General features: G+C 48.1%; 46 non-coding genes across 46 annotated transcripts; all 46 read left to right on the plus strand.

Moving 5' to 3' along the window:
- The first annotated feature begins 26 nt into the window (after positions 1 to 26).
- On the plus strand, positions 27 to 98 carry Trnat-agu (transfer RNA threonine (anticodon AGU)). Its single transcript has one exon. It is a non-coding gene; the product is annotated as a tRNA-Thr (tRNA).
- Positions 99 to 664: 566 nt separating this feature from the next.
- Trnar-ucg (transfer RNA arginine (anticodon UCG)) lies at positions 665 to 737 on the plus strand. The gene has a single exon. It is a non-coding gene; the product is annotated as a tRNA-Arg (tRNA).
- A 439-nt stretch (positions 738 to 1176) lies between these two features.
- Trnak-cuu (transfer RNA lysine (anticodon CUU)) lies at positions 1177 to 1249 on the plus strand. The gene has a single exon. It is a non-coding gene; the product is annotated as a tRNA-Lys (tRNA).
- Positions 1250 to 1570: 321 nt separating this feature from the next.
- Trnat-agu (transfer RNA threonine (anticodon AGU)) lies at positions 1571 to 1642 on the plus strand. The gene has a single exon. It is a non-coding gene; the product is annotated as a tRNA-Thr (tRNA).
- A 572-nt stretch (positions 1643 to 2214) lies between these two features.
- Positions 2215 to 2287, plus strand: Trnar-ucg (transfer RNA arginine (anticodon UCG)). Its single transcript has one exon. It is a non-coding gene; the product is annotated as a tRNA-Arg (tRNA).
- Positions 2288 to 2726: 439 nt separating this feature from the next.
- Trnak-cuu (transfer RNA lysine (anticodon CUU)) lies at positions 2727 to 2799 on the plus strand. The gene has a single exon. It is a non-coding gene; the product is annotated as a tRNA-Lys (tRNA).
- A 321-nt stretch (positions 2800 to 3120) lies between these two features.
- Positions 3121 to 3192, plus strand: Trnat-agu (transfer RNA threonine (anticodon AGU)). Its single transcript has one exon. It is a non-coding gene; the product is annotated as a tRNA-Thr (tRNA).
- Positions 3193 to 3728: 536 nt separating this feature from the next.
- On the plus strand, positions 3729 to 3801 carry Trnar-ucg (transfer RNA arginine (anticodon UCG)). The gene has a single exon. It is a non-coding gene; the product is annotated as a tRNA-Arg (tRNA).
- Positions 3802 to 4240: 439 nt separating this feature from the next.
- On the plus strand, positions 4241 to 4313 carry Trnak-cuu (transfer RNA lysine (anticodon CUU)). Its single transcript has one exon. It is a non-coding gene; the product is annotated as a tRNA-Lys (tRNA).
- Positions 4314 to 4634: 321 nt separating this feature from the next.
- Trnat-agu (transfer RNA threonine (anticodon AGU)) lies at positions 4635 to 4706 on the plus strand. Its single transcript has one exon. It is a non-coding gene; the product is annotated as a tRNA-Thr (tRNA).
- Positions 4707 to 5242: 536 nt separating this feature from the next.
- On the plus strand, positions 5243 to 5315 carry Trnar-ucg (transfer RNA arginine (anticodon UCG)). Its single transcript has one exon. It is a non-coding gene; the product is annotated as a tRNA-Arg (tRNA).
- Positions 5316 to 5754: 439 nt separating this feature from the next.
- Positions 5755 to 5827, plus strand: Trnak-cuu (transfer RNA lysine (anticodon CUU)). The gene has a single exon. It is a non-coding gene; the product is annotated as a tRNA-Lys (tRNA).
- Positions 5828 to 6148: 321 nt separating this feature from the next.
- Trnat-agu (transfer RNA threonine (anticodon AGU)) lies at positions 6149 to 6220 on the plus strand. The gene has a single exon. It is a non-coding gene; the product is annotated as a tRNA-Thr (tRNA).
- Positions 6221 to 6756: 536 nt separating this feature from the next.
- Positions 6757 to 6829, plus strand: Trnar-ucg (transfer RNA arginine (anticodon UCG)). The gene has a single exon. It is a non-coding gene; the product is annotated as a tRNA-Arg (tRNA).
- Positions 6830 to 7268: 439 nt separating this feature from the next.
- On the plus strand, positions 7269 to 7341 carry Trnak-cuu (transfer RNA lysine (anticodon CUU)). The gene has a single exon. It is a non-coding gene; the product is annotated as a tRNA-Lys (tRNA).
- A 321-nt stretch (positions 7342 to 7662) lies between these two features.
- Trnat-agu (transfer RNA threonine (anticodon AGU)) lies at positions 7663 to 7734 on the plus strand. Its single transcript has one exon. It is a non-coding gene; the product is annotated as a tRNA-Thr (tRNA).
- Positions 7735 to 8270: 536 nt separating this feature from the next.
- Trnar-ucg (transfer RNA arginine (anticodon UCG)) lies at positions 8271 to 8343 on the plus strand. Its single transcript has one exon. It is a non-coding gene; the product is annotated as a tRNA-Arg (tRNA).
- A 439-nt stretch (positions 8344 to 8782) lies between these two features.
- Positions 8783 to 8855, plus strand: Trnak-cuu (transfer RNA lysine (anticodon CUU)). Its single transcript has one exon. It is a non-coding gene; the product is annotated as a tRNA-Lys (tRNA).
- Positions 8856 to 9176: 321 nt separating this feature from the next.
- On the plus strand, positions 9177 to 9248 carry Trnat-agu (transfer RNA threonine (anticodon AGU)). Its single transcript has one exon. It is a non-coding gene; the product is annotated as a tRNA-Thr (tRNA).
- A 536-nt stretch (positions 9249 to 9784) lies between these two features.
- Trnar-ucg (transfer RNA arginine (anticodon UCG)) lies at positions 9785 to 9857 on the plus strand. Its single transcript has one exon. It is a non-coding gene; the product is annotated as a tRNA-Arg (tRNA).
- A 439-nt stretch (positions 9858 to 10296) lies between these two features.
- On the plus strand, positions 10297 to 10369 carry Trnak-cuu (transfer RNA lysine (anticodon CUU)). The gene has a single exon. It is a non-coding gene; the product is annotated as a tRNA-Lys (tRNA).
- Positions 10370 to 10690: 321 nt separating this feature from the next.
- Trnat-agu (transfer RNA threonine (anticodon AGU)) lies at positions 10691 to 10762 on the plus strand. The gene has a single exon. It is a non-coding gene; the product is annotated as a tRNA-Thr (tRNA).
- Positions 10763 to 11301: 539 nt separating this feature from the next.
- On the plus strand, positions 11302 to 11374 carry Trnar-ucg (transfer RNA arginine (anticodon UCG)). Its single transcript has one exon. It is a non-coding gene; the product is annotated as a tRNA-Arg (tRNA).
- Positions 11375 to 11813: 439 nt separating this feature from the next.
- Trnak-cuu (transfer RNA lysine (anticodon CUU)) lies at positions 11814 to 11886 on the plus strand. Its single transcript has one exon. It is a non-coding gene; the product is annotated as a tRNA-Lys (tRNA).
- A 321-nt stretch (positions 11887 to 12207) lies between these two features.
- Positions 12208 to 12279, plus strand: Trnat-agu (transfer RNA threonine (anticodon AGU)). Its single transcript has one exon. It is a non-coding gene; the product is annotated as a tRNA-Thr (tRNA).
- Positions 12280 to 12815: 536 nt separating this feature from the next.
- On the plus strand, positions 12816 to 12888 carry Trnar-ucg (transfer RNA arginine (anticodon UCG)). The gene has a single exon. It is a non-coding gene; the product is annotated as a tRNA-Arg (tRNA).
- Positions 12889 to 13327: 439 nt separating this feature from the next.
- On the plus strand, positions 13328 to 13400 carry Trnak-cuu (transfer RNA lysine (anticodon CUU)). The gene has a single exon. It is a non-coding gene; the product is annotated as a tRNA-Lys (tRNA).
- Positions 13401 to 13721: 321 nt separating this feature from the next.
- Positions 13722 to 13793, plus strand: Trnat-agu (transfer RNA threonine (anticodon AGU)). The gene has a single exon. It is a non-coding gene; the product is annotated as a tRNA-Thr (tRNA).
- Positions 13794 to 14329: 536 nt separating this feature from the next.
- Trnar-ucg (transfer RNA arginine (anticodon UCG)) lies at positions 14330 to 14402 on the plus strand. The gene has a single exon. It is a non-coding gene; the product is annotated as a tRNA-Arg (tRNA).
- Positions 14403 to 14841: 439 nt separating this feature from the next.
- Positions 14842 to 14914, plus strand: Trnak-cuu (transfer RNA lysine (anticodon CUU)). Its single transcript has one exon. It is a non-coding gene; the product is annotated as a tRNA-Lys (tRNA).
- Positions 14915 to 15235: 321 nt separating this feature from the next.
- Positions 15236 to 15307, plus strand: Trnat-agu (transfer RNA threonine (anticodon AGU)). Its single transcript has one exon. It is a non-coding gene; the product is annotated as a tRNA-Thr (tRNA).
- Positions 15308 to 15846: 539 nt separating this feature from the next.
- On the plus strand, positions 15847 to 15919 carry Trnar-ucg (transfer RNA arginine (anticodon UCG)). The gene has a single exon. It is a non-coding gene; the product is annotated as a tRNA-Arg (tRNA).
- Positions 15920 to 16358: 439 nt separating this feature from the next.
- Trnak-cuu (transfer RNA lysine (anticodon CUU)) lies at positions 16359 to 16431 on the plus strand. The gene has a single exon. It is a non-coding gene; the product is annotated as a tRNA-Lys (tRNA).
- Positions 16432 to 16752: 321 nt separating this feature from the next.
- Positions 16753 to 16824, plus strand: Trnat-agu (transfer RNA threonine (anticodon AGU)). The gene has a single exon. It is a non-coding gene; the product is annotated as a tRNA-Thr (tRNA).
- Positions 16825 to 17363: 539 nt separating this feature from the next.
- On the plus strand, positions 17364 to 17436 carry Trnar-ucg (transfer RNA arginine (anticodon UCG)). The gene has a single exon. It is a non-coding gene; the product is annotated as a tRNA-Arg (tRNA).
- Positions 17437 to 17875: 439 nt separating this feature from the next.
- On the plus strand, positions 17876 to 17948 carry Trnak-cuu (transfer RNA lysine (anticodon CUU)). Its single transcript has one exon. It is a non-coding gene; the product is annotated as a tRNA-Lys (tRNA).
- Positions 17949 to 18269: 321 nt separating this feature from the next.
- Trnat-agu (transfer RNA threonine (anticodon AGU)) lies at positions 18270 to 18341 on the plus strand. The gene has a single exon. It is a non-coding gene; the product is annotated as a tRNA-Thr (tRNA).
- Positions 18342 to 18877: 536 nt separating this feature from the next.
- On the plus strand, positions 18878 to 18950 carry Trnar-ucg (transfer RNA arginine (anticodon UCG)). Its single transcript has one exon. It is a non-coding gene; the product is annotated as a tRNA-Arg (tRNA).
- A 439-nt stretch (positions 18951 to 19389) lies between these two features.
- On the plus strand, positions 19390 to 19462 carry Trnak-cuu (transfer RNA lysine (anticodon CUU)). The gene has a single exon. It is a non-coding gene; the product is annotated as a tRNA-Lys (tRNA).
- A 321-nt stretch (positions 19463 to 19783) lies between these two features.
- Positions 19784 to 19855, plus strand: Trnat-agu (transfer RNA threonine (anticodon AGU)). The gene has a single exon. It is a non-coding gene; the product is annotated as a tRNA-Thr (tRNA).
- Positions 19856 to 20391: 536 nt separating this feature from the next.
- Trnar-ucg (transfer RNA arginine (anticodon UCG)) lies at positions 20392 to 20464 on the plus strand. The gene has a single exon. It is a non-coding gene; the product is annotated as a tRNA-Arg (tRNA).
- Positions 20465 to 20903: 439 nt separating this feature from the next.
- On the plus strand, positions 20904 to 20976 carry Trnak-cuu (transfer RNA lysine (anticodon CUU)). Its single transcript has one exon. It is a non-coding gene; the product is annotated as a tRNA-Lys (tRNA).
- A 321-nt stretch (positions 20977 to 21297) lies between these two features.
- On the plus strand, positions 21298 to 21369 carry Trnat-agu (transfer RNA threonine (anticodon AGU)). Its single transcript has one exon. It is a non-coding gene; the product is annotated as a tRNA-Thr (tRNA).
- Positions 21370 to 21905: 536 nt separating this feature from the next.
- On the plus strand, positions 21906 to 21978 carry Trnar-ucg (transfer RNA arginine (anticodon UCG)). Its single transcript has one exon. It is a non-coding gene; the product is annotated as a tRNA-Arg (tRNA).
- A 439-nt stretch (positions 21979 to 22417) lies between these two features.
- Trnak-cuu (transfer RNA lysine (anticodon CUU)) lies at positions 22418 to 22490 on the plus strand. Its single transcript has one exon. It is a non-coding gene; the product is annotated as a tRNA-Lys (tRNA).
- Positions 22491 to 22811: 321 nt separating this feature from the next.
- Trnat-agu (transfer RNA threonine (anticodon AGU)) lies at positions 22812 to 22883 on the plus strand. Its single transcript has one exon. It is a non-coding gene; the product is annotated as a tRNA-Thr (tRNA).
- Positions 22884 to 27639: the final 4756 nt, after the last annotated feature.

Consider the following 27639-nt stretch of genomic DNA (forward strand, 5'->3'; position numbering starts at 1 on the left):
AGTACCCGAAAAGCGCGCTAGGAGGCGCCTCCTTAGCTCAGTGGCAGAGCGCTGGTCTAGTAAACCAGAGGTCGTGAGTTCGATCCTCACAGGAGGCAAATGAATTTTGTAAAAGCCCCTCCCACCGTGGCCCTTTCGAAAAAAGCGGTCAAGGATAAAACAAATTATAAATGGGTGCGGTATTTAAGAAATGCTCTCGCAAATGAATAGTGCGAATGGTGCTATTAAAGTAGGCACCAGAAACTGCTGCTTTTGGGAGTCTCCGGAGAATGCCGACGTGAAATACTTAGTTCTTGTGATGTATTTTCTACCCCTGATAGAGACCCTCGCGGTTGTCGTCGTCGTCGTCGTCGTCGTCGTCGTCGTCGTCGTCGTCGGCGCCGCCGCCGCTTTGGTAATAGCGGCAACTCGCCATTGTATCTCATAGGGTGAGGTACGTTCTACAACCGACTGAGATGGCACTAAGCGATTGAAGCTGATTTGCAAGCTCTTGTTTGATGAGCGTCATAAGGGCTTGAATGTAACTTGCGATGGGACACAGCAAGAAGTAGCGTCGCATTTTTAGTACTGAAATTGGAGAATTGCGTCAAAGATGGTAAATTCATTCCGGGAAGTGCACAAATGGCGGTAATGAGGTGTGTTTGGGGAAGCGTATTGCGCCAGTGACCGTGTGGCCTAATGGATAAGGCGTCGGACTTCGGATCCGAAGATTGCAGGTTCGAATCCTGTCACGGTCGAGTTTTTCCAGTTCTGCAAAAGATGCATGCTGTTTTACTGTGTTGTTTGAGTACTACAAAACTAGTTGAAAGTTGCTGCTGTCCGCTTCCTGGCTGCAAACCGGCGTCTACCTGAAGCTCAAGCAAGACAAGGGTGATCTGTAGCGAAATTTTCGGCACAGAGCCGTTCAGGAGAGTTTTTGTTGGAACTACTGCGTCTGATTCAGGGCCCAAGAGCTACGCCACAGGCGTCTGCGCACAGTCGAGCATGTGTGTTGAATAATGGTGCTGATAGCCACGTATCATTTGAAGCAGATTTGATGCCTTTCGGAGACAATTTTTCATTGAATGGGATTGTAGCTCATTTGTGGCAGCAGGAGATAAGCTGTAGTCAAAAGGATCTTCCATAGATGGTCGCAGGTCCCATCAGTATTGTATGGCTCGTAAAGCATTGTGTGGAGCCCGGCTAGCTCAGTCGGTAGAGCATGAGACTCTTAATCTCAGGGTCGTGGGTTCGAGCCCCACGCTGGGCGGCGCAAAATTTTGTGTCTACGCGGATGCAACCTGCGCCCCTCTCGTGAGCCTTGCGTAACGAACGTAACGGGTTACGACGATGCCTAGCTTCGTATGAATATCAGAGGAATGGTATTTGAAGCTGAAAGTAACTCTGAAATGAAATAAATGTGTTGTTTTGGAATTTTAGGTGTACATCGATATCGTGTGAGATGTGTAGGAAAGCAGCAGCTGTGCTAACTAAATGCAAATAATGGTCGCTAATGCGGTGCGTTTCCAGCTGAAGATCTCCGATTCACTAGTCCATAAGAACAAAGTACCCGAAAAGCGCGCTAGGAGGCGCCTCCTTAGCTCAGTGGCAGAGCGCTGGTCTAGTAAACCAGAGGTCGTGAGTTCGATCCTCACAGGAGGCAAATGAATTTTGTAAAAGCCCCTCCCACCGTGGCCCTTTCGAAAAAAGCGGTCAAGGATAAAACAAATTATAAATGGGTGCGGTATTTAAGAAATGCTCTCGCAAATGAATAGTGCGAATGGTGCTATTAAAGTAGGCACCAGAAACTGCTGCTTTTGGGAGTCTCCGGAGAATGCCGACGTGAAATACTTAGTTCTTGTGATGTATTTTCTACCCCTGATAGAGACCCTCGCGGTTGTCGTCGTCGTCGTCGTCGTCGTCGTCGTCGTCGTCGTCGTCGTCGTCGGCGCCGCCGCCGCTTTGGTAATAGCGGCAACTCGCCATTGTATCTCATAGGGTGAGGTACCTTCTGCAACCGACTGAGATGGCACTAAGCGATTGAAGCTGATTTGCAAGCTCTTGTTTGATGAGCGTCATAAGGGCTTGAATGTAACTTGCGATGGGACACAGCAAGAAGTAGCGTCGCATTTTTAGTACTGAAATTGGAGAATTGCGTCAAAGATGGTAAATTCATTCCGGGAAGTGCACAAATGGCGGTAATGAGGTGTGTTTGGGGAAGCGTATTGCGCCAGTGACCGTGTGGCCTAATGGATAAGGCGTCGGACTTCGGATCCGAAGATTGCAGGTTCGAATCCTGTCACGGTCGAGTTTTTCCAGTTCTGCAAAAGATGCATGCTGTTTTACTGTGTTGTTTGAGTACTACAAAACTAGTTGAAAGTTGCTGCTGTCCGCTTCCTGGCTGCAAACCGGCGTCTACCTGAAGCTCAAGCAAGACAAGGGTGATCTGTAGCGAAATTTTCGGCACAGAGCCGTTCAGGAGAGTTTTTGTTGGAACTACTGCGTCTGATTCAGGGCCCAAGAGCTACGCCACAGGCGTCTGCGCACAGTCGAGCATGTGTGTTGAATAATGGTGCTGATAGCCACGTATCATTTGAAGCAGATTTGATGCCTTTCGGAGACAATTTTTCATTGAATGGGATTGTAGCTCATTTGTGGCAGCAGGAGATAAGCTGTAGTCAAAAGGATCTTCCATAGATGGTCGCAGGTCCCATCAGTATTGTATGGCTCGTAAAGCATTGTGTGGAGCCCGGCTAGCTCAGTCGGTAGAGCATGAGACTCTTAATCTCAGGGTCGTGGGTTCGAGCCCCACGCTGGGCGGCGCAAAATTTTGTGTCTACGCGGATGCAACCTGCGCCCCTCTCGTGAGCCTTGCGTAACGAACGTAACGGGTTACGACGATGCCTAGCTTCGTATGAATATCAGAGGAATGGTATTTGAAGCTGAAAGTAACTCTGAAATGAAATAAATGTGTTGTTTTGGAATTTTAGGTGTACATCGATATCGTGTGAGATGTGTAGGAAAGCAGCAGCTGTGCTAACTAAATGCAAATAATGGTCGCTAATGCGGTGCGTTTCCAGCTGAAGATCTCCGATTCACTAGTCCATAAGAACAAAGTACCCGAAAAGCGCGCTAGGAGGCGCCTCCTTAGCTCAGTGGCAGAGCGCTGGTCTAGTAAACCAGAGGTCGTGAGTTCGATCCTCACAGGAGGCAAATGAATTTTGTAAAAGCCCCTCCCACCGTGGCCCTTTCGAAAAAAGCGGTCAATGATAAAACAAATTATAAATGGGTGCGGTATTTAAGAAATGCTCTCGCAAATGAATAGTGCGAATGGTGCTATTAAAGTAGGCACCAGAAACTGCTGCTTTTGGGAGTCTCCGGAGAATGCCGACGTGAAATACTTAGTTCTTGTGATGTATTTTCTACCCCTGATACAGACCCTCGCGGCTGTCGTCGTCGTCGGCGCCGCCGCCGCTTTGGTAATAGCGGCAACTCGCCATTGTATCTCATAGGGTGAGGTACCTTCTGCAACCGACTGAGATGGCACTAAGCGATTGAAGCTGATTTGCACGCTCTTGTTTGATGAGCGTCATAAGGGCTTGAATGTAACTTGCGATGGGACACAGCAAGAAGTAGCGTCGCATTTTTAGTACTGAAATTGGAGAATTGCGTCAAAGATGGTAAATTCATTCCGGGAAGTGCACAAATGGCGGTAATGAGGTGTGTTTGGGGAAACGTATTGCGCCAGTGACCGTGTGGCCTAATGGATAAGGCGTCGGACTTCGGATCCGAAGATTGCAGGTTCGAATCCTGTCACGGTCGAGTTTTTCCAGTTCTGCAAAAGATGTATGCTGTTTTACTGTGTTGTTTGAGTACTACAAAACTAGTTGAAAGTTGCTGCTGTCCGCTTCCTGGCTGCAAACCGGCGTCTACCTGAAGCTCAAGCAAGACAAGGGTGATCTGTAGCGAAATTTTCGGCACAGAGCCGTTCAGGAGAGTTTTTGTTGGAACTACTGCGTCTGATTCAGGGCCCAAGAGCTACGCCACAGGCGTCTGCGCACAGTCGAGCATGTGTGTTGAATAATGGTGCTGATAGCCACGTATCATTTGAAGCAGATTTGATGCCTTTCGGAGACAATTTTTCATTGAATGGGATTGTAGCTCATTTGTGGCAGCAGGAGATAAGCTGTAGTCAAAAGGATCTTCTATAGATGGTCGCAGGTCCCATCAGTATTGTATGGCTCGTAAAGCATTGTGTGGAGCCCGGCTAGCTCAGTCGGTAGAGCATGAGACTCTTAATCTCAGGGTCGTGGGTTCGAGCCCCACGCTGGGCGGCGCAAAATTTTGTGTCTACGCGGATGCAACCTGCGCCCCTCTCGTGAGCCTTGCGTAACGAACGTAACGGGTTACGACGATGCCTAGCTTCGTATGAATATCAGAGGAATGGTATTTGAAGCTGAAAGTAACTCTGAAATGAAATAAATGTGTTGTTTTGGAATTTTAGGTGTACATCGATATCGTGTGAGATGTGTAGGAAAGCAGCAGCTGTGCTAACTAAATGCAAATAATGGTCGCTAATGCGGTGCGTTTCCAGCTGAAGATCTCCGATTCACTAGTCCATAAGAACAAAGTACCCGAAAAGCGCGCTAGGAGGCGCCTCCTTAGCTCAGTGGCAGAGCGCTGGTCTAGTAAACCAGAGGTCGTGAGTTCGATCCTCACAGGAGGCAAATGAATTTTGTAAAAGCCCCTCCCACCGTGGCCCTTTCGAAAAAAGCGGTCAAGGATAAAACAAATTATAAATGGGTGCGGTATTTAAGAAATGCTCTCGCAAATGAATAGTGCGAATGGTGCTATTAAAGTAGGCACCAGAAACTGCTGCTTTTGGGAGTCTCCGGAGAATGCCGACGTGAAATACTTAGTTCTTGTGATGTATTTTCTACCCCTGATACAGACCCTCGCGGCTGTCGTCGTCGTCGGCGCCGCCGCCGCTTTGGTAATAGCGGCAACTCGCCATTGTATCTCATAGGGTGAGGTACCTTCTGCAACCGACTGAGATGGCACTAAGCGATTGAAGCTGATTTGCACGCTCTTGTTTGATGAGCGTCATAAGGGCTTGAATGTAACTTGCGATGGGACACAGCAAGAAGTAGCGTCGCATTTTTAGTACTGAAATTGGAGAATTGCGTCAAAGATGGTAAATTCATTCCGGGAAGTGCACAAATGGCGGTAATGAGGTGTGTTTGGGGAAGCGTATTGCGCCAGTGACCGTGTGGCCTAATGGATAAGGCGTCGGACTTCGGATCCGAAGATTGCAGGTTCGAATCCTGTCACGGTCGAGTTTTTCCAGTTCTGCAAAAGATGCATGCTGTTTTACTGTGTTGTTTGAGTACTACAAAACTAGTTGAAAGTTGCTGCTGTCCGCTTCCTGGCTGCAAACCGGCGTCTACCTGAAGCTCAAGCAAGACAAGGGTGATCTGTAGCGAAATTTTCGGCACAGAGCCGTTCAGGAGAGTTTTTGTTGGAACTACTGCGTCTGATTCAGGGCCCAAGAGCTACGCCACAGGCGTCTGCGCACAGTCGAGCATGTGTGTTGAATAATGGTGCTGATAGCCACGTATCATTTGAAGCAGATTTGATGCCTTTCGGAGACAATTTTTCATTGAATGGGATTGTAGCTCATTTGTGGCAGCAGGAGATAAGCTGTAGTCAAAAGGATCTTCCATAGATGGTCGCAGGTCCCATCAGTATTGTATGGCTCGTAAAGCATTGTGTGGAGCCCGGCTAGCTCAGTCGGTAGAGCATGAGACTCTTAATCTCAGGGTCGTGGGTTCGAGCCCCACGCTGGGCGGCGCAAAATTTTGTGTCTACGCGGATGCAACCTGCGCCCCTCTCGTGAGCCTTGCGTAACGAACGTAACGGGTTACGACGATGCCTAGCTTCGTATGAATATCAGAGGAATGGTATTTGAAGCTGAAAGTAACTCTGAAATGAAATAAATGTGTTGTTTTGGAATTTTAGGTGTACATCGATATCGTGTGAGATGTGTAGGAAAGCAGCAGCTGTGCTAACTAAATGCAAATAATGGTCGCTAATGCGGTGCGTTTCCAGCTGAAGATCTCCGATTCACTAGTCCATAAGAACAAAGTACCCGAAAAGCGCGCTAGGAGGCGCCTCCTTAGCTCAGTGGCAGAGCGCTGGTCTAGTAAACCAGAGGTCGTGAGTTCGATCCTCACAGGAGGCAAATGAATTTTGTAAAAGCCCCTCCCACCGTGGCCCTTTCGAAAAAAGCGGTCAAGGATAAAACAAATTATAAATGGGTGCGGTATTTAAGAAATGCTCTCGCAAATGAATAGTGCGAATGGTGCTATTAAAGTAGGCACCAGAAACTGCTGCTTTTGGGAGTCTCCGGAGAATGCCGACGTGAAATACTTAGTTCTTGTAATGTATTTTCTACCCCTGATACAGACCCTCGCGGCTGTCGTCGTCGTCGGCGCCGCCGCCGCTTTGGTAATAGCGGCAACTCGCCATTGTATCTCATAGGGTGAGGTACCTTCTGCAACCGACTGAGATGGCACTAAGCGATTGAAGCTGATTTGCACGCTCTTGTTTGATGAGCGTCATAAGGGCTTGAATGTAACTTGCGATGGGACACAGCAAGAAGTAGCGTCGCATTTTTAGTACTGAAATTGGAGAATTGCGTCAAAGATGGTAAATTCATTCCGGGAAGTGCACAAATGGCGGTAATGAGGTGTGTTTGGGGAAACGTATTGCGCCAGTGACCGTGTGGCCTAATGGATAAGGCGTCGGACTTCGGATCCGAAGATTGCAGGTTCGAATCCTGTCACGGTCGAGTTTTTCCAGTTCTGCAAAAGATGTATGCTGTTTTACTGTGTTGTTTGAGTACTACAAAACTAGTTGAAAGTTGCTGCTGTCCGCTTCCTGGCTGCAAACCGGCGTCTACCTGAAGCTCAAGCAAGACAAGGGTGATCTGTAGCGAAATTTTCGGCACAGAGCCGTTCAGGAGAGTTTTTGTTGGAACTACTGCGTCTGATTCAGGGCCCAAGAGCTACGCCACAGGCGTCTGCGCACAGTCGAGCATGTGTGTTGAATAATGGTGCTGATAGCCACGTATCATTTGAAGCAGATTTGATGCCTTTCGGAGACAATTTTTCATTGAATGGGATTGTAGCTCATTTGTGGCAGCAGGAGATAAGCTGTAGTCAAAAGGATCTTCTATAGATGGTCGCAGGTCCCATCAGTATTGTATGGCTCGTAAAGCATTGTGTGGAGCCCGGCTAGCTCAGTCGGTAGAGCATGAGACTCTTAATCTCAGGGTCGTGGGTTCGAGCCCCACGCTGGGCGGCGCAAAATTTTGTGTCTACGCGGATGCAACCTGCGCCCCTCTCGTGAGCCTTGCGTAACGAACGTAACGGGTTACGACGATGCCTAGCTTCGTATGAATATCAGAGGAATGGTATTTGAAGCTGAAAGTAACTCTGAAATGAAATAAATGTGTTGTTTTGGAATTTTAGGTGTACATCGATATCGTGTGAGATGTGTAGGAAAGCAGCAGCTGTGCTAACTAAATGCAAATAATGGTCGCTAATGCGGTGCGTTTCCAGCTGAAGATCTCCGATTCACTAGTCCATAAGAACAAAGTACCCGAAAAGCGCGCTAGGAGGCGCCTCCTTAGCTCAGTGGCAGAGCGCTGGTCTAGTAAACCAGAGGTCGTGAGTTCGATCCTCACAGGAGGCAAATGAATTTTGTAAAAGCCCCTCCCACCGTGGCCCTTTCGAAAAAAGCGGTCAAGGATAAAACAAATTATAAATGGGTGCGGTATTTAAGAAATGCTCTCGCAAATGAATAGTGCGAATGGTGCTATTAAAGTAGGCACCAGAAACTGCTGCTTTTGGGAGTCTCCGGAGAATGCCGACGTGAAATACTTAGTTCTTGTAATGTATTTTCTACCCCTGATACAGACCCTCGCGGCTGTCGTCGTCGTCGGCGCCGCCGCCGCTTTGGTAATAGCGGCAACTCGCCATTGTATCTCATAGGGTGAGGTACCTTCTGCAACCGACTGAGATGGCACTAAGCGATTGAAGCTGATTTGCACGCTCTTGTTTGATGAGCGTCATAAGGGCTTGAATGTAACTTGCGATGGGACACAGCAAGAAGTAGCGTCGCATTTTTAGTACTGAAATTGGAGAATTGCGTCAAAGATGGTAAATTCATTCCGGGAAGTGCACAAATGGCGGTAATGAGGTGTGTTTGGGGAAACGTATTGCGCCAGTGACCGTGTGGCCTAATGGATAAGGCGTCGGACTTCGGATCCGAAGATTGCAGGTTCGAATCCTGTCACGGTCGAGTTTTTCCAGTTCTGCAAAAGATGTATGCTGTTTTACTGTGTTGTTTGAGTACTACAAAACTAGTTGAAAGTTGCTGCTGTCCGCTTCCTGGCTGCAAACCGGCGTCTACCTGAAGCTCAAGCAAGACAAGGGTGATCTGTAGCGAAATTTTCGGCACAGAGCCGTTCAGGAGAGTTTTTGTTGGAACTACTGCGTCTGATTCAGGGCCCAAGAGCTACGCCACAGGCGTCTGCGCACAGTCGAGCATGTGTGTTGAATAATGGTGCTGATAGCCACGTATCATTTGAAGCAGATTTGATGCCTTTCGGAGACAATTTTTCATTGAATGGGATTGTAGCTCATTTGTGGCAGCAGGAGATAAGCTGTAGTCAAAAGGATCTTCTATAGATGGTCGCAGGTCCCATCAGTATTGTATGGCTCGTAAAGCATTGTGTGGAGCCCGGCTAGCTCAGTCGGTAGAGCATGAGACTCTTAATCTCAGGGTCGTGGGTTCGAGCCCCACGCTGGGCGGCGCAAAATTTTGTGTCTACGCGGATGCAACCTGCGCCCCTCTCGTGAGCCTTGCGTAACGAACGTAACGGGTTACGACGATGCCTAGCTTCGTATGAATATCAGAGGAATGGTATTTGAAGCTGAAAGTAACTCTGAAATGAAATAAATGTGTTGTTTTGGAATTTTAGGTGTACATCGATATCGTGTGAGATGTGTAGGAAAGCAGCAGCTGTGCTAACTAAATGCAAATAATGGTCGCTAATGCGGTGCGTTTCCAGCTGAAGATCTCCGATTCACTAGTCCATAAGAACAAAGTACCCGAAAAGCGCGCTAGGAGGCGCCTCCTTAGCTCAGTGGCAGAGCGCTGGTCTAGTAAACCAGAGGTCGTGAGTTCGATCCTCACAGGAGGCAAATGAATTTTGTAAAAGCCCCTCCCACCGTGGCCCTTTCGAAAAAAGCGGTCAAGGATAAAACAAATTATAAATGGGTGCGGTATTTAAGAAATGCTCTCGCAAATGAATAGTGCGAATGGTGCTATTAAAGTAGGCACCAGAAACTGCTGCTTTTGGGAGTCTCCGGAGAATGCCGACGTGAAATACTTAGTTCTTGTGATGTATTTTCTACCCCTGATACAGACCCTCGCGGCTGTCGTCGTCGTCGGCGCCGCCGCCGCTTTGGTAATAGCGGCAACTCGCCATTGTATCTCATAGGGTGAGGTACCTTCTGCAACCGACTGAGATGGCACTAAGCGATTGAAGCTGATTTGCACGCTCTTGTTTGATGAGCGTCATAAGGGCTTGAATGTAACTTGCGATGGGACACAGCAAGAAGTAGCGTCGCATTTTTAGTACTGAAATTGGAGAATTGCGTCAAAGATGGTAAATTCATTCCGGGAAGTGCACAAATGGCGGTAATGAGGTGTGTTTGGGGAAGCGTATTGCGCCAGTGACCGTGTGGCCTAATGGATAAGGCGTCGGACTTCGGATCCGAAGATTGCAGGTTCGAATCCTGTCACGGTCGAGTTTTTCCAGTTCTGCAAAAGATGCATGCTGTTTTACTGTGTTGTTTGAGTACTACAAAACTAGTTGAAAGTTGCTGCTGTCCGCTTCCTGGCTGCAAACCGGCGTCTACCTGAAGCTCAAGCAAGACAAGGGTGATCTGTAGCGAAATTTTCGGCACAGAGCCGTTCAGGAGAGTTTTTGTTGGAACTACTGCGTCTGATTCAGGGCCCAAGAGCTACGCCACAGGCGTCTGCGCACAGTCGAGCATGTGTGTTGAATAATGGTGCTGATAGCCACGTATCATTTGAAGCAGATTTGATGCCTTTCGGAGACAATTTTTCATTGAATGGGATTGTAGCTCATTTGTGGCAGCAGGAGATAAGCTGTAGTCAAAAGGATCTTCCATAGATGGTCGCAGGTCCCATCAGTATTGTATGGCTCGTAAAGCATTGTGTGGAGCCCGGCTAGCTCAGTCGGTAGAGCATGAGACTCTTAATCTCAGGGTCGTGGGTTCGAGCCCCACGCTGGGCGGCGCAAAATTTTGTGTCTACGCGGATGCAACCTGCGCCCCTCTCGTGAGCCTTGCGTAACGAACGTAACGGGTTACGACGATGCCTAGCTTCGTATGAATATCAGAGGAATGGTATTTGAAGCTGAAAGTAACTCTGAAATGAAATAAATGTGTTGTTTTGGAATTTTAGGTGTACATCGATATCGTGTGAGATGTGTAGGAAAGCAGCAGCTGTGCTAACTAAATGCAAATAATGGTCGCTAATGCGGTGCGTTTCCAGCTGAAGATCTCCGATTCACTAGTCCATAAGAACAAAGTACCCGAAAAGCGCGCTAGGAGGCGCCTCCTTAGCTCAGTGGCAGAGCGCTGGTCTAGTAAACCAGAGGTCGTGAGTTCGATCCTCACAGGAGGCAAATGAATTTTGTAAAAGCCCCTCCCACCGTGGCCCTTTCGAAAAAAGCGGTCAAGGATAAAACAAATTATAAATGGGTGCGGTATTTAAGAAATGCTCTCGCAAATGAATAGTGCGAATGGTGCTATTAAAGTAGGCACCAGAAACTGCTGCTTTTGGGAGTCTCCGGAGAATGCCGACGTGAAATACTTAGTTCTTGTAATGTATTTTCTACCCCTGATACAGACCCTCGCGGCTGTCGTCGTCGTCGTCGGCGCCGCCGCCGCTTTGGTAATAGCGGCAACTCGCCATTGTATCTCATAGGGTGAGGTACCTTCTGCAACCGACTGAGATGGCACTAAGCGATTGAAGCTGATTTGCACGCTCTTGTTTGATGAGCGTCATAAGGGCTTGAATGTAACTTGCGATGGGACACAGCAAGAAGTAGCGTCGCATTTTTAGTACTGAAATTGGAGAATTGCGTCAAAGATGGTAAATTCATTCCGGGAAGTGCACAAATGGCGGTAATGAGGTGTGTTTGGGGAAGCGTATTGCGCCAGTGACCGTGTGGCCTAATGGATAAGGCGTCGGACTTCGGATCCGAAGATTGCAGGTTCGAATCCTGTCACGGTCGAGTTTTTCCAGTTCTGCAAAAGATGCATGCTGTTTTACTGTGTTGTTTGAGTACTACAAAACTAGTTGAAAGTTGCTGCTGTCCGCTTCCTGGCTGCAAACCGGCGTCTACCTGAAGCTCAAGCAAGACAAGGGTGATCTGTAGCGAAATTTTCGGCACAGAGCCGTTCAGGAGAGTTTTTGTTGGAACTACTGCGTCTGATTCAGGGCCCAAGAGCTACGCCACAGGCGTGTGCGCACAGTCGAGCATGTGTGTTGAATAATGGTGCTGATAGCCACGTATCATTTGAAGCAGATTTGATGCCTTTCGGAGACAATTTTTCATTGAATGGGATTGTAGCTCATTTGTGGCAGCAGGAGATAAGCTGTAGTCAAAAGGATCTTCCATAGATGGTCGCAGGTCCCATCAGTATTGTATGGCTCGTAAAGCATTGTGTGGAGCCCGGCTAGCTCAGTCGGTAGAGCATGAGACTCTTAATCTCAGGGTCGTGGGTTCGAGCCCCACGCTGGGCGGCGCAAAATTTTGTGTCTACGCGGATGCAACCTGCGCCCCTCTCGTGAGCCTTGCGTAACGAACGTAACGGGTTACGACGATGCCTAGCTTCGTATGAATATCAGAGGAATGGTATTTGAAGCTGAAAGTAACTCTGAAATGAAATAAATGTGTTGTTTTGGAATTTTAGGTGTACATCGATATCGTGTGAGATGTGTAGGAAAGCAGCAGCTGTGCTAACTAAATGCAAATAATGGTCGCTAATGCGGTGCGTTTCCAGCTGAAGATCTCCGATTCACTAGTCCATAAGAACAAAGTACCCGAAAAGCGCGCTAGGAGGCGCCTCCTTAGCTCAGTGGCAGAGCGCTGGTCTAGTAAACCAGAGGTCGTGAGTTCGATCCTCACAGGAGGCAAATGAATTTTGTAAAAGCCCCTCCCACCGTGGCCCTTTCGAAAAAAGCGGTCAAGGATAAAACAAATTATAAATGGGTGCGGTATTTAAGAAATGCTCTCGCAAATGAATAGTGCGAATGGTGCTATTAAAGTAGGCACCAGAAACTGCTGCTTTTGGGAGTCTCCGGAGAATGCCGACGTGAAATACTTAGTTCTTGTAATGTATTTTCTACCCCTGATACAGACCCTCGCGGCTGTCGTCGTCGTCGGCGCCGCCGCCGCTTTGGTAATAGCGGCAACTCGCCATTGTATCTCATAGGGTGAGGTACCTTCTGCAACCGACTGAGATGGCACTAAGCGATTGAAGCTGATTTGCACGCTCTTGTTTGATGAGCGTCATAAGGGCTTGAATGTAACTTGCGATGGGACACAGCAAGAAGTAGCGTCGCATTTTTAGTACTGAAATTGGAGAATTGCGTCAAAGATGGTAAATTCATTCCGGGAAGTGCACAAATGGCGGTAATGAGGTGTGTTTGGGGAAACGTATTGCGCCAGTGACCGTGTGGCCTAATGGATAAGGCGTCGGACTTCGGATCCGAAGATTGCAGGTTCGAATCCTGTCACGGTCGAGTTTTTCCAGTTCTGCAAAAGATGTATGCTGTTTTACTGTGTTGTTTGAGTACTACAAAACTAGTTGAAAGTTGCTGCTGTCCGCTTCCTGGCTGCAAACCGGCGTCTACCTGAAGCTCAAGCAAGACAAGGGTGATCTGTAGCGAAATTTTCGGCACAGAGCCGTTCAGGAGAGTTTTTGTTGGAACTACTGCGTCTGATTCAGGGCCCAAGAGCTACGCCACAGGCGTCTGCGCACAGTCGAGCATGTGTGTTGAATAATGGTGCTGATAGCCACGTATCATTTGAAGCAGATTTGATGCCTTTCGGAGACAATTTTTCATTGAATGGGATTGTAGCTCATTTGTGGCAGCAGGAGATAAGCTGTAGTCAAAAGGATCTTCTATAGATGGTCGCAGGTCCCATCAGTATTGTATGGCTCGTAAAGCATTGTGTGGAGCCCGGCTAGCTCAGTCGGTAGAGCATGAGACTCTTAATCTCAGGGTCGTGGGTTCGAGCCCCACGCTGGGCGGCGCAAAATTTTGTGTCTACGCGGATGCAACCTGCGCCCCTCTCGTGAGCCTTGCGTAACGAACGTAACGGGTTACGACGATGCCTAGCTTCGTATGAATATCAGAGGAATGGTATTTGAAGCTGAAAGTAACTCTGAAATGAAATAAATGTGTTGTTTTGGAATTTTAGGTGTACATCGATATCGTGTGAGATGTGTAGGAAAGCAGCAGCTGTGCTAACTAAATGCAAATAATGGTCGCTAATGCGGTGCGTTTCCAGCTGAAGATCTCCGATTCACTAGTCCATAAGAACAAAGTACCCGAAAAGCGCGCTAGGAGGCGCCTCCTTAGCTCAGTGGCAGAGCGCTGGTCTAGTAAACCAGAGGTCGTGAGTTCGATCCTCACAGGAGGCAAATGAATTTTGTAAAAGCCCCTCCCACCGTGGCCCTTTCGAAAAAAGCGGTCAAGGATAAAACAAATTATAAATGGGTGCGGTATTTAAGAAATGCTCTCGCAAATGAATAGTGCGAATGGTGCTATTAAAGTAGGCACCAGAAACTGCTGCTTTTGGGAGTCTCCGGAGAATGCCGACGTGAAATACTTAGTTCTTGTGATGTATTTTCTACCCCTGATACAGACCCTCGCGGCTGTCGTCGTCGTCGGCGCCGCCGCCGCTTTGGTAATAGCGGCAACTCGCCATTGTATCTCATAGGGTGAGGTACCTTCTGCAACCGACTGAGATGGCACTAAGCGATTGAAGCTGATTTGCACGCTCTTGTTTGATGAGCGTCATAAGGGCTTGAATGTAACTTGCGATGGGACACAGCAAGAAGTAGCGTCGCATTTTTAGTACTGAAATTGGAGAATTGCGTCAAAGATGGTAAATTCATTCCGGGAAGTGCACAAATGGCGGTAATGAGGTGTGTTTGGGGAAGCGTATTGCGCCAGTGACCGTGTGGCCTAATGGATAAGGCGTCGGACTTCGGATCCGAAGATTGCAGGTTCGAATCCTGTCACGGTCGAGTTTTTCCAGTTCTGCAAAAGATGCATGCTGTTTTACTGTGTTGTTTGAGTACTACAAAACTAGTTGAAAGTTGCTGCTGTCCGCTTCCTGGCTGCAAACCGGCGTCTACCTGAAGCTCAAGCAAGACAAGGGTGATCTGTAGCGAAATTTTCGGCACAGAGCCGTTCAGGAGAGTTTTTGTTGGAACTACTGCGTCTGATTCAGGGCCCAAGAGCTACGCCACAGGCGTCTGCGCACAGTCGAGCATGTGTGTTGAATAATGGTGCTGATAGCCACGTATCATTTGAAGCAGATTTGATGCCTTTCGGAGACAATTTTTCATTGAATGGGATTGTAGCTCATTTGTGGCAGCAGGAGATAAGCTGTAGTCAAAAGGATCTTCCATAGATGGTCGCAGGTCCCATCAGTATTGTATGGCTCGTAAAGCATTGTGTGGAGCCCGGCTAGCTCAGTCGGTAGAGCATGAGACTCTTAATCTCAGGGTCGTGGGTTCGAGCCCCACGCTGGGCGGCGCAAAATTTTGTGTCTACGCGGATGCAACCTGCGCCCCTCTCGTGAGCCTTGCGTAACGAACGTAACGGGTTACGACGATGCCTAGCTTCGTATGAATATCAGAGGAATGGTATTTGAAGCTGAAAGTAACTCTGAAATGAAATAAATGTGTTGTTTTGGAATTTTAGGTGTACATCGATATCGTGTGAGATGTGTAGGAAAGCAGCAGCTGTGCTAACTAAATGCAAATAATGGTCGCTAATGCGGTGCGTTTCCAGCTGAAGATCTCCGATTCACTAGTCCATAAGAACAAAGTACCCGAAAAGCGCGCTAGGAGGCGCCTCCTTAGCTCAGTGGCAGAGCGCTGGTCTAGTAAACCAGAGGTCGTGAGTTCGATCCTCACAGGAGGCAAATGAATTTTGTAAAAGCCCCTCCCACCGTGGCCCTTTCGAAAAAAGCGGTCAAGGATAAAACAAATTATAAATGGGTGCGGTATTTAAGAAATGCTCTCGCAAATGAATAGTGCGAATGGTGCTATTAAAGTAGGCACCAGAAACTGCTGCTTTTGGGAGTCTCCGGAGAATGCCGACGTGAAATACTTAGTTCTTGTAATGTATTTTCTACCCCTGATACAGACCCTCGCGGCTGTCGTCGTCGTCGTCGGCGCCGCCGCCGCTTTGGTAATAGCGGCAACTCGCCATTGTATCTCATAGGGTGAGGTACCTTCTGCAACCGACTGAGATGGCACTAAGCGATTGAAGCTGATTTGCACGCTCTTGTTTGATGAGCGTCATAAGGGCTTGAATGTAACTTGCGATGGGACACAGCAAGAAGTAGCGTCGCATTTTTAGTACTGAAATTGGAGAATTGCGTCAAAGATGGTAAATTCATTCCGGGAAGTGCACAAATGGCGGTAATGAGGTGTGTTTGGGGAAGCGTATTGCGCCAGTGACCGTGTGGCCTAATGGATAAGGCGTCGGACTTCGGATCCGAAGATTGCAGGTTCGAATCCTGTCACGGTCGAGTTTTTCCAGTTCTGCAAAAGATGCATGCTGTTTTACTGTGTTGTTTGAGTACTACAAAACTAGTTGAAAGTTGCTGCTGTCCGCTTCCTGGCTGCAAACCGGCGTCTACCTGAAGCTCAAGCAAGACAAGGGTGATGTGTAGCGAAATTTTCGGCACAGAGCCGTTCAGGAGAGTTTTTGTTGGAACTACTGCGTCTGATTCAGGGCCCAAGAGCTACGCCACAGGCGTGTGCGCACAGTCGAGCATGTGTGTTGAATAATGGTGCTGATAGCCACGTATCATTTGAAGCAGATTTGATGCCTTTCGGAGACAATTTTTCATTGAATGGGATTGTAGCTCATTTGTGGCAGCAGGAGATAAGCTGTAGTCAAAAGGATCTTCCATAGATGGTCGCAGGTCCCATCAGTATTGTATGGCTCGTAAAGCATTGTGTGGAGCCCGGCTAGCTCAGTCGGTAGAGCATGAGACTCTTAATCTCAGGGTCGTGGGTTCGAGCCCCACGCTGGGCGGCGCAAAATTTTGTGTCTACGCGGATGCAACCTGCGCCCCTCTCGTGAGCCTTGCGTAACGAACGTAACGGGTTACGACGATGCCTAGCTTCGTATGAATATCAGAGGAATGGTATTTGAAGCTGAAAGTAACTCTGAAATGAAATAAATGTGTTGTTTTGGAATTTTAGGTGTACATCGATATCGTGTGAGATGTGTAGGAAAGCAGCAGCTGTGCTAACTAAATGCAAATAATGGTCGCTAATGCGGTGCGTTTCCAGCTGAAGATCTCCGATTCACTAGTCCATAAGAACAAAGTACCCGAAAAGCGCGCTAGGAGGCGCCTCCTTAGCTCAGTGGCAGAGCGCTGGTCTAGTAAACCAGAGGTCGTGAGTTCGATCCTCACAGGAGGCAAATGAATTTTGTAAAAGCCCCTCCCACCGTGGCCCTTTCGAAAAAAGCGGTCAAGGATAAAACAAATTATAAATGGGTGCGGTATTTAAGAAATGCTCTCGCAAATGAATAGTGCGAATGGTGCTATTAAAGTAGGCACCAGAAACTGCTGCTTTTGGGAGTCTCCGGAGAATGCCGACGTGAAATACTTAGTTCTTGTAATGTATTTTCTACCCCTGATACAGACCCTCGCGGCTGTCGTCGTCGTCGTCGGCGCCGCCGCCGCTTTGGTAATAGCGGCAACTCGCCATTGTATCTCATAGGGTGAGGTACCTTCTGCAACCGACTGAGATGGCACTAAGCGATTGAAGCTGATTTGCACGCTCTTGTTTGATGAGCGTCATAAGGGCTTGAATGTAACTTGCGATGGGACACAGCAAGAAGTAGCGTCGCATTTTTAGTACTGAAATTGGAGAATTGCGTCAAAGATGGTAAATTCATTCCGGGAAGTGCACAAATGGCGGTAATGAGGTGTGTTTGGGGAAGCGTATTGCGCCAGTGACCGTGTGGCCTAATGGATAAGGCGTCGGACTTCGGATCCGAAGATTGCAGGTTCGAATCCTGTCACGGTCGAGTTTTTCCAGTTCTGCAAAAGATGCATGCTGTTTTACTGTGTTGTTTGAGTACTACAAAACTAGTTGAAAGTTGCTGCTGTCCGCTTCCTGGCTGCAAACCGGCGTCTACCTGAAGCTCAAGCAAGACAAGGGTGATGTGTAGCGAAATTTTCGGCACAGAGCCGTTCAGGAGAGTTTTTGTTGGAACTACTGCGTCTGATTCAGGGCCCAAGAGCTACGCCACAGGCGTCTGCGCACAGTCGAGCATGTGTGTTGAATAATGGTGCTGATAGCCACGTATCATTTGAAGCAGATTTGATGCCTTTCGGAGACAATTTTTCATTGAATGGGATTGTAGCTCATTTGTGGCAGCAGGAGATAAGCTGTAGTCAAAAGGATCTTCCATAGATGGTCGCAGGTCCCATCAGTATTGTATGGCTCGTAAAGCATTGTGTGGAGCCCGGCTAGCTCAGTCGGTAGAGCATGAGACTCTTAATCTCAGGGTCGTGGGTTCGAGCCCCACGCTGGGCGGCGCAAAATTTTGTGTCTACGCGGATGCAACCTGCGCCCCTCTCGTGAGCCTTGCGTAACGAACGTAACGGGTTACGACGATGCCTAGCTTCGTATGAATATCAGAGGAATGGTATTTGAAGCTGAAAGTAACTCTGAAATGAAATAAATGTGTTGTTTTGGAATTTTAGGTGTACATCGATATCGTGTGAGATGTGTAGGAAAGCAGCAGCTGTGCTAACTAAATGCAAATAATGGTCGCTAATGCGGTGCGTTTCCAGCTGAAGATCTCCGATTCACTAGTCCATAAGAACAAAGTACCCGAAAAGCGCGCTAGGAGGCGCCTCCTTAGCTCAGTGGCAGAGCGCTGGTCTAGTAAACCAGAGGTCGTGAGTTCGATCCTCACAGGAGGCAAATGAATTTTGTAAAAGCCCCTCCCACCGTGGCCCTTTCGAAAAAAGCGGTCAATGATAAAACAAATTATAAATGGGTGCGGTATTTAAGAAATGCTCTCGCAAATGAATAGTGCGAATGGTGCTATTAAAGTAGGCACCAGAAACTGCTGCTTTTGGGAGTCTCCGGAGAATGCCGACGTGAAATACTTAGTTCTTGTGATGTATTTTCTACCCCTGATACAGACCCTCGCGGCTGTCGTCGTCGTCGGCGCCGCCGCCGCTTTGGTAATAGCGGCAACTCGCCATTGTATCTCATAGGGTGAGGTACCTTCTGCAACCGACTGAGATGGCACTAAGCGATTGAAGCTGATTTGCACGCTCTTGTTTGATGAGCGTCATAAGGGCTTGAATGTAACTTGCGATGGGACACAGCAAGAAGTAGCGTCGCATTTTTAGTACTGAAATTGGAGAATTGCGTCAAAGATGGTAAATTCATTCCGGGAAGTGCACAAATGGCGGTAATGAGGTGTGTTTGGGGAAACGTATTGCGCCAGTGACCGTGTGGCCTAATGGATAAGGCGTCGGACTTCGGATCCGAAGATTGCAGGTTCGAATCCTGTCACGGTCGAGTTTTTCCAGTTCTGCAAAAGATGTATGCTGTTTTACTGTGTTGTTTGAGTACTACAAAACTAGTTGAAAGTTGCTGCTGTCCGCTTCCTGGCTGCAAACCGGCGTCTACCTGAAGCTCAAGCAAGACAAGGGTGATCTGTAGCGAAATTTTCGGCACAGAGCCGTTCAGGAGAGTTTTTGTTGGAACTACTGCGTCTGATTCAGGGCCCAAGAGCTACGCCACAGGCGTCTGCGCACAGTCGAGCATGTGTGTTGAATAATGGTGCTGATAGCCACGTATCATTTGAAGCAGATTTGATGCCTTTCGGAGACAATTTTTCATTGAATGGGATTGTAGCTCATTTGTGGCAGCAGGAGATAAGCTGTAGTCAAAAGGATCTTCTATAGATGGTCGCAGGTCCCATCAGTATTGTATGGCTCGTAAAGCATTGTGTGGAGCCCGGCTAGCTCAGTCGGTAGAGCATGAGACTCTTAATCTCAGGGTCGTGGGTTCGAGCCCCACGCTGGGCGGCGCAAAATTTTGTGTCTACGCGGATGCAACCTGCGCCCCTCTCGTGAGCCTTGCGTAACGAACGTAACGGGTTACGACGATGCCTAGCTTCGTATGAATATCAGAGGAATGGTATTTGAAGCTGAAAGTAACTCTGAAATGAAATAAATGTGTTGTTTTGGAATTTTAGGTGTACATCGATATCGTGTGAGATGTGTAGGAAAGCAGCAGCTGTGCTAACTAAATGCAAATAATGGTCGCTAATGCGGTGCGTTTCCAGCTGAAGATCTCCGATTCACTAGTCCATAAGAACAAAGTACCCGAAAAGCGCGCTAGGAGGCGCCTCCTTAGCTCAGTGGCAGAGCGCTGGTCTAGTAAACCAGAGGTCGTGAGTTCGATCCTCACAGGAGGCAAATGAATTTTGTAAAAGCCCCTCCCACCGTGGCCCTTTCGAAAAAAGCGGTCAAGGATAAAACAAATTATAAATGGGTGCGGTATTTAAGAAATGCTCTCGCAAATGAATAGTGCGAATGGTGCTATTAAAGTAGGCACCAGAAACTGCTGCTTTTGGGAGTCTCCGGAGAATGCCGACGTGAAATACTTAGTTCTTGTGATGTATTTTCTACCCCTGATACAGACCCTCGCGGCTGTCGTCGTCGTCGGCGCCGCCGCCGCTTTGGTAATAGCGGCAACTCGCCATTGTATCTCATAGGGTGAGGTACCTTCTGCAACCGACTGAGATGGCACTAAGCGATTGAAGCTGATTTGCACGCTCTTGTTTGATGAGCGTCATAAGGGCTTGAATGTAACTTGCGATGGGACACAGCAAGAAGTAGCGTCGCATTTTTAGTACTGAAATTGGAGAATTGCGTCAAAGATGGTAAATTCATTCCGGGAAGTGCACAAATGGCGGTAATGAGGTGTGTTTGGGGAAGCGTATTGCGCCAGTGACCGTGTGGCCTAATGGATAAGGCGTCGGACTTCGGATCCGAAGATTGCAGGTTCGAATCCTGTCACGGTCGAGTTTTTCCAGTTCTGCAAAAGATGCATGCTGTTTTACTGTGTTGTTTGAGTACTACAAAACTAGTTGAAAGTTGCTGCTGTCCGCTTCCTGGCTGCAAACCGGCGTCTACCTGAAGCTCAAGCAAGACAAGGGTGATCTGTAGCGAAATTTTCGGCACAGAGCCGTTCAGGAGAGTTTTTGTTGGAACTACAGCGTCTGATTCAGGGCCCAAGAGCTACGCCACAGGCGTCTGCGCACAGTCGAGCATGTGTGTTGAATAATGGTGCTGATAGCCACGTATCATTTGAAGCAGATTTGATGCCTTTCGGAGACAATTTTTCATTGAATGGGATTGTAGCTCATTTGTGGCAGCAGGAGATAAGCTGTAGTCAAAAGGATCTTCTATAGATGGTCGCAGGTCCCATCAGTATTGTATGGCTCGTAAAGCATTGTGTGGAGCCCGGCTAGCTCAGTCGGTAGAGCATGAGACTCTTAATCTCAGGGTCGTGGGTTCGAGCCCCACGCTGGGCGGCGCAAAATTTTGTGTCTACGCGGATGCAACCTGCGCCCCTCTCGTGAGCCTTGCGTAACGAACGTAACGGGTTACGACGATGCCTAGCTTCGTATGAATATCAGAGGAATGGTATTTGAAGCTGAAAGTAACTCTGAAATGAAATAAATGTGTTGTTTTGGAATTTTAGGTGTACATCGATATCGTGTGAGATGTGTAGGAAAGCAGCAGCTGTGCTAACTAAATGCAAATAATGGTCGCTAATGCGGTGCGTTTCCAGCTGAAGATCTCCGATTCACTAGTCCATAAGAACAAAGTACCCGAAAAGCGCGCTAGGAGGCGCCTCCTTAGCTCAGTGGCAGAGCGCTGGTCTAGTAAACCAGAGGTCGTGAGTTCGATCCTCACAGGAGGCAAATGAATTTTGTAAAAGCCCCTCCCACCGTGGCCCTTTCGAAAAAAGCGGTCAAGGATAAAACAAATTATAAATGGGTGCGGTATTTAAGAAATGCTCTCGCAAATGAATAGTGCGAATGGTGCTATTAAAGTAGGCACCAGAAACTGCTGCTTTTGGGAGTCTCCGGAGAATGCCGACGTGAAATACTTAGTTCTTGTGATGTATTTTCTACCCCTGATACAGACCCTCGCGGCTGTCGTCGTCGTCGGCGCCGCCGCCGCTTTGGTAATAGCGGCAACTCGCCATTGTATCTCATAGGGTGAGGTACCTTCTGCAACCGACTGAGATGGCACTAAGCGATTGAAGCTGATTTGCACGCTCTTGTTTGATGAGCGTCATAAGGGCTTGAATGTAACTTGCGATGGGACACAGCAAGAAGTAGCGTCGCATTTTTAGTACTGAAATTGGAGAATTGCGTCAAAGATGGTAAATTCATTCCGGGAAGTGCACAAATGGCGGTAATGAGGTGTGTTTGGGGAAGCGTATTGCGCCAGTGACCGTGTGGCCTAATGGATAAGGCGTCGGACTTCGGATCCGAAGATTGCAGGTTCGAATCCTGTCACGGTCGAGTTTTTCCAGTTCTGCAAAAGATGCATGCTGTTTTACTGTGTTGTTTGAGTACTACAAAACTAGTTGAAAGTTGCTGCTGTCCGCTTCCTGGCTGCAAACCGGCGTCTACCTGAAGCTCAAGCAAGACAAGGGTGATCTGTAGCGAAATTTTCGGCACAGAGCCGTTCAGGAGAGTTTTTGTTGGAACTACAGCGTCTGATTCAGGGCCCAAGAGCTACGCCACAGGCGTCTGCGCACAGTCGAGCATGTGTGTTGAATAATGGTGCTGATAGCCACGTATCATTTGAAGCAGATTTGATGCCTTTCGGAGACAATTTTTCATTGAATGGGATTGTAGCTCATTTGTGGCAGCAGGAGATAAGCTGTAGTCAAAAGGATCTTCTATAGATGGTCGCAGGTCCCATCAGTATTGTATGGCTCGTAAAGCATTGTGTGGAGCCCGGCTAGCTCAGTCGGTAGAGCATGAGACTCTTAATCTCAGGGTCGTGGGTTCGAGCCCCACGCTGGGCGGCGCAAAATTTTGTGTCTACGCGGATGCAACCTGCGCCCCTCTCGTGAGCCTTGCGTAACGAACGTAACGGGTTACGACGATGCCTAGCTTCGTATGAATATCAGAGGAATGGTATTTGAAGCTGAAAGTAACTCTGAAATGAAATAAATGTGTTGTTTTGGAATTTTAGGTGTACATCGATATCGTGTGAGATGTGTAGGAAAGCAGCAGCTGTGCTAACTAAATGCAAATAATGGTCGCTAATGCGGTGCGTTTCCAGCTGAAGATCTCCGATTCACTAGTCCATAAGAACAAAGTACCCGAAAAGCGCGCTAGGAGGCGCCTCCTTAGCTCAGTGGCAGAGCGCTGGTCTAGTAAACCAGAGGTCGTGAGTTCGATCCTCACAGGAGGCAAATGAATTTTGTAAAAGCCCCTCCCACCGTGGCCCTTTCGAAAAAAGCGGTCAAGGATAAAACAAATTATAAATGGGTGCGGTATTTAAGAAATGCTCTCGCAAATGAATAGTGCGAATGGTGCTATTAAAGTAGGCACCAGAAACTGCTGCTTTTGGGAGTCTCCGGAGAATGCCGACGTGAAATACTTAGTTCTTGTGATGTATTTTCTACCCCTGATACAGACCCTCGCGGCTGTCGTCGTCGTCGGCGCCGCCGCCGCTTTGGTAATAGCGGCAACTCGCCATTGTATCTCATAGGGTGAGGTACCTTCTGCAACCGACTGAGATGGCACTAAGCGATTGAAGCTGATTTGCACGCTCTTGTTTGATGAGCGTCATAAGGGCTTGAATGTAACTTGCGATGGGACACAGCAAGAAGTAGCGTCGCATTTTTAGTACTGAAATTGGAGAATTGCGTCAAAGATGGTAAATTCATTCCGGGAAGTGCACAAATGGCGGTAATGAGGTGTGTTTGGGGAAGCGTATTGCGCCAGTGACCGTGTGGCCTAATGGATCAGTCGCGGCCGAACCGCCTTAGCGGTCGGACGTAGCAGCGCAGCGTGCTCGCCGTTTACGCTCGCGTGTGTTTACATTGTGCGCTTTGTGAGTTGTTAGTATTTGTGAAAAATGGAGTCTCAATTAAGGAAGTACACTTTAAAGTTCAGCTTTAGTTTCGATGTCGTGCGTCCTAAGGTTTACGAGTTTGATGATTGGTTTCGTGCCACGTTTAAAGTACCTGCAGAAGACTGCCTTGGCATGGGATATGACTTTTTGAGCAACGTTTTCTACGTTAAATTGAAGAACGACGATATCTGCCAGAGGATTATGGCCACTACGAACGGGGTCGCCGAATACAAGACCAGCAATGGCGAGGTGAGTCGTGTTGCCATTACTTATGCCGGACTAGGACTTCGGGCAGTTAAAGTACACTTGCTACCCTTTGAACTTGACTTTAAGTACATCAAGGACGCCCTCTCGAAGTACGGTACCGTGTACTCAGTAACCGCCGACCGTTGGGGTGGCAATATGTACTATAAAGTTGACAACGGGGTCAGAACTGTCAGGATTGACTTAGAAACTCACATTCCGTCTTTCGTTCATATGTGCGGTTTTAAAGCTCTAGTTGTTTATGAAGGGCAACCCCGCACATGCTCTGTTTGCAACATGTTCGGCCACCTCAGAGCTCAATGTCCGCGCAGGAGACCTGTGCAGTTACCAGCCGAGATAGGGCCGGACGGCCAGCCGCGTGCCCAGTACGCCACCGTAGCCAGCCGCTTGTTTACCGGTACCGGCCTTTTCGCGAGCTCTGCCGATGACGCGATGTACAGTGCCGCTCACGATACATCTGCCGTCACACATTCCGGTGACGTGGAAATGTCCGACGCTCCGGCAGGTCATAATATCACCACGGAATCACCCATCATTCCAGAACAAAGTTCTGTCGAGGGCGAAGCTGCAAAGGAATCTATCCATACCGCAGTTGTAGATGAACCCACAGCGGAGAAAGAAGACACTTCTCAAGAGCTGTCGGAAAACATCCGTTCCGTCACCGAAATTCTTTCAAGTGACCCTTTGCATCCTGACCCCGTGAACTCCCGACAGGTGACATTACAGCCTGCTGAAACTGTCACAGTTCTTGCAGATTCCCCAGATAGCCAATTAAATACCAACCTCCCGCATGCAGCTTCAGGTTCCCGGAAAGCTAAAAAGGCAGATTGCGATGCACCAAAAGATGCCACACGCAGAGTGTCACCTGATAAAAAGAAACCTCGCGTTGCTCGCGACGGTGCTACACAGACTGCACAACAGTTGAAGCCCGTGGCGCAACAGGTGGCTGCAAAATTAAAAACCAGCCAATCTGCTGCTCCAGAACCGCCCCCACCCGACGGAGTAGAACCTATGGAATCTGATGACAGCCGGCAGCAGCTTCCGGGACATTCATGGGGTTCGGACGATGAGACAGACCGCAACGAGGGCCCCTTATAGGTGTTTGTACTGCTGTAGTGGTGTGTATGTGTATGCATAGAGGTGATGGTATTTCCCAGCTTGCGCAATTTCTGCCTCAATGACTGAAATCTTTACGTATAATCTGACGACCATTAACATGAACAGAATCCAGAGCGATGTAAAACTTCGAGCGTTTACCGACTTCATCCGCCGAACGAACGTAGACATTGGGCTACTGCAGGAAGTTTGCGTGGAACCGACAGTAGCTGGTTTTACCACTATAGTAAATATTAGCAAAGAAGACCATACTGGGACCGCAATTTTATTACGCGACGGCATACCCCACTCAAATGTAGTACGGCTCATTAATGGCAGAGGCATCGCCTGTATAGTTAACGGTATTAAGATTGTCAACTTATATGCACCATCCGGCAGCAACCGCCGACAGGAACGGTCCTCTTTTTATAAAAACGATATCCCCTTTTTAATTGGTGGACATGCTGAGAATTGTATTTTAGGCGGAGATTTTAACTGCGTTCTGTCACCAAAGGATCAAACGCCCAACTTTAATAAGTGTACAGAGCTCGACTGTCTTGTGCAAGGCCTGAAACTACTAGACAGCTGGGAACTTATACACGGCGATCGCGTAGCTCACACGCACATCACCAGCAATTCTGCCAGCAGGATCGACCGGATTTATGTCTCCCTCGCTCTCGGTCGTAGGGTAGCCAACAGTGATATCGCCCCCGTCAGCTTTTCGGACCATAGCGTACACCAGTGCTACGTAAACCTCCAACGCCCACAAGTAACTCGTGGGAGGGGTTATTGGAAACTGAATGTTGGCCTGTTGCAAGACAGAGAGCTGGACGAAGAGATAACACAGGTGTGGGAGCAACTACGGCGCACGCGAACCAGGTATAGGTCTATCACCGAATGGTGGCTCCATAGTGCAAAACCTAAACTTCGGACAACGATTAAACGCTATGCGTATCAGAAGTCGTACTGGCATAGGCAGACAATAGAATTTTATTTTTCTGGTCTTCGGGAATTATATCACTGCGCTGACATCACAGCCGTTGACACCTACTGCCGCATCAAGAAATATAAAGCTAAGATTATGACCCTCTATCGCCAGCAAATGGAAGTCACCATACGTAGGTCACAGCCCAAGGACATCGCGGCAGATGAGACGGCTTCCCTATACCACACCTTACGAACTCTGCGGAGAGAGAAAGCCAAGCTAATTGAAGAAGTAGAAGATGGAGCGGGAAATGTCTTTACTAAACAACGGGACATCGCATTGCATATTTACCGCCACTTCAGCGACCTGTATAACAGACAAGAGGTTGACGACGCACTCTGCGACGAAGTTCTCAGGGACATCCCTTCTGTCTTATTACACGAGGACAATGAAACTCTAGAAGCGGCTTTCAGTGAAGAAGACTTAAAACAAGCAGTCTTCAGCGCTGCAAAACGGAAATCCCCTGGCCCCGACGGTCTCGGCGCAGAATTTTATCAGCACTATTGGGACATCCTGGCTCCCACGTTTCTCCAAATGGCTAATGAGATGTGGCGACTTGATTCTGTTCCAAACGAATTGAGGGAAGGCTTTATTGTACTTTTGCCAAAACCAGGCAACAGTCGGAAGATCCAAGGTCTCAGACCAATTACGCTACTCAACTCGGATTTTAAAATCATAACGAGAGCGGTGAAGCAGCGCATGCAACCGGTCCTGAACAAACTCCTTGGAAAACATCAATATGGAGCGGTAGCTGGCCGAAGCATAATATCAGCTGCCTGCGATCTCAGGGAAGTGATATGCTCATTAGCGCACACTCAAGAGCCTGGGGCGTTGCTTTTTCTCGATTTTGAAAAAGCGTATGACCGCATCAGTCACGAATACCTGACTAAGGCACTGCTGAAGATGGGTTTTGGCTGCCGTTTCGTCACTCTGCTCCATCAATTAATTTCCAAAGCCACATCTCGTGTAATAGTCAATGGTCACTTAACGGACACAATAACGATCAGACGATCCATCCGACAAGGCTGCCCGTTATCGATGGCGTTGTATGCCATAGCTGTCGAGCCTCTGCTTATGACCATAAATGAGAGGTCCAGAGGAATCCCCATTGGAATGCAGAGGATGGCGTGTATTGCCTATGCTGATGACGTCTGCTTCGGTGTAACTTCAGAGGCTAATCTACTGGAGATAGGACACATTGTCAACATCTTCAATGCGGTCACCGGTGCGAAGCTGAACAAGAGGAAGACGACGTTGCTACACATCGGGTGCGGAATCGGTGATGTCACCCATATCGACTGGTGTGCAACGAAAGACCAACACAAATCTCTTGGCGTTTATTGGTGTGCGGTTCCTGATGTTATGGCCACCAAAAACTGGACAGATATGTTGCACAAGATTCGAGCAACAATCTGTATTTATTCTGATAGGGAACTGGACCTCTTGCAGAAAGTTCATACAGTTCGCATATCTATAGCGAGCCGTATGTATTACTTAGGCCAAATTTTACCGGTTTCAGATCACCTCGCAGCCAGTATACAAAAAGCTTTCTGTTGGTACGTGCTACGGAGACATATATTTAAAGTCAGCTTTGAAACATTGACCCTACCATCGTCGAGAGGGGGACTTGGTCTCATTAGTACCAAACACAAATGCCGGACGTTGTTAATTAACCGCATGAAGAAAATTGTCACGCAAGACACATCGAGTTTCACGAGGACCCTCCTCTCAATCTGGAGGCCATGCA

Source organism: Schistocerca nitens, chromosome 8, assembly GCF_023898315.1.
Source record: "Schistocerca nitens isolate TAMUIC-IGC-003100 chromosome 8, iqSchNite1.1, whole genome shotgun sequence".
NCBI lineage: Eukaryota > Metazoa > Arthropoda > Insecta > Orthoptera > Acrididae > Schistocerca > Schistocerca nitens.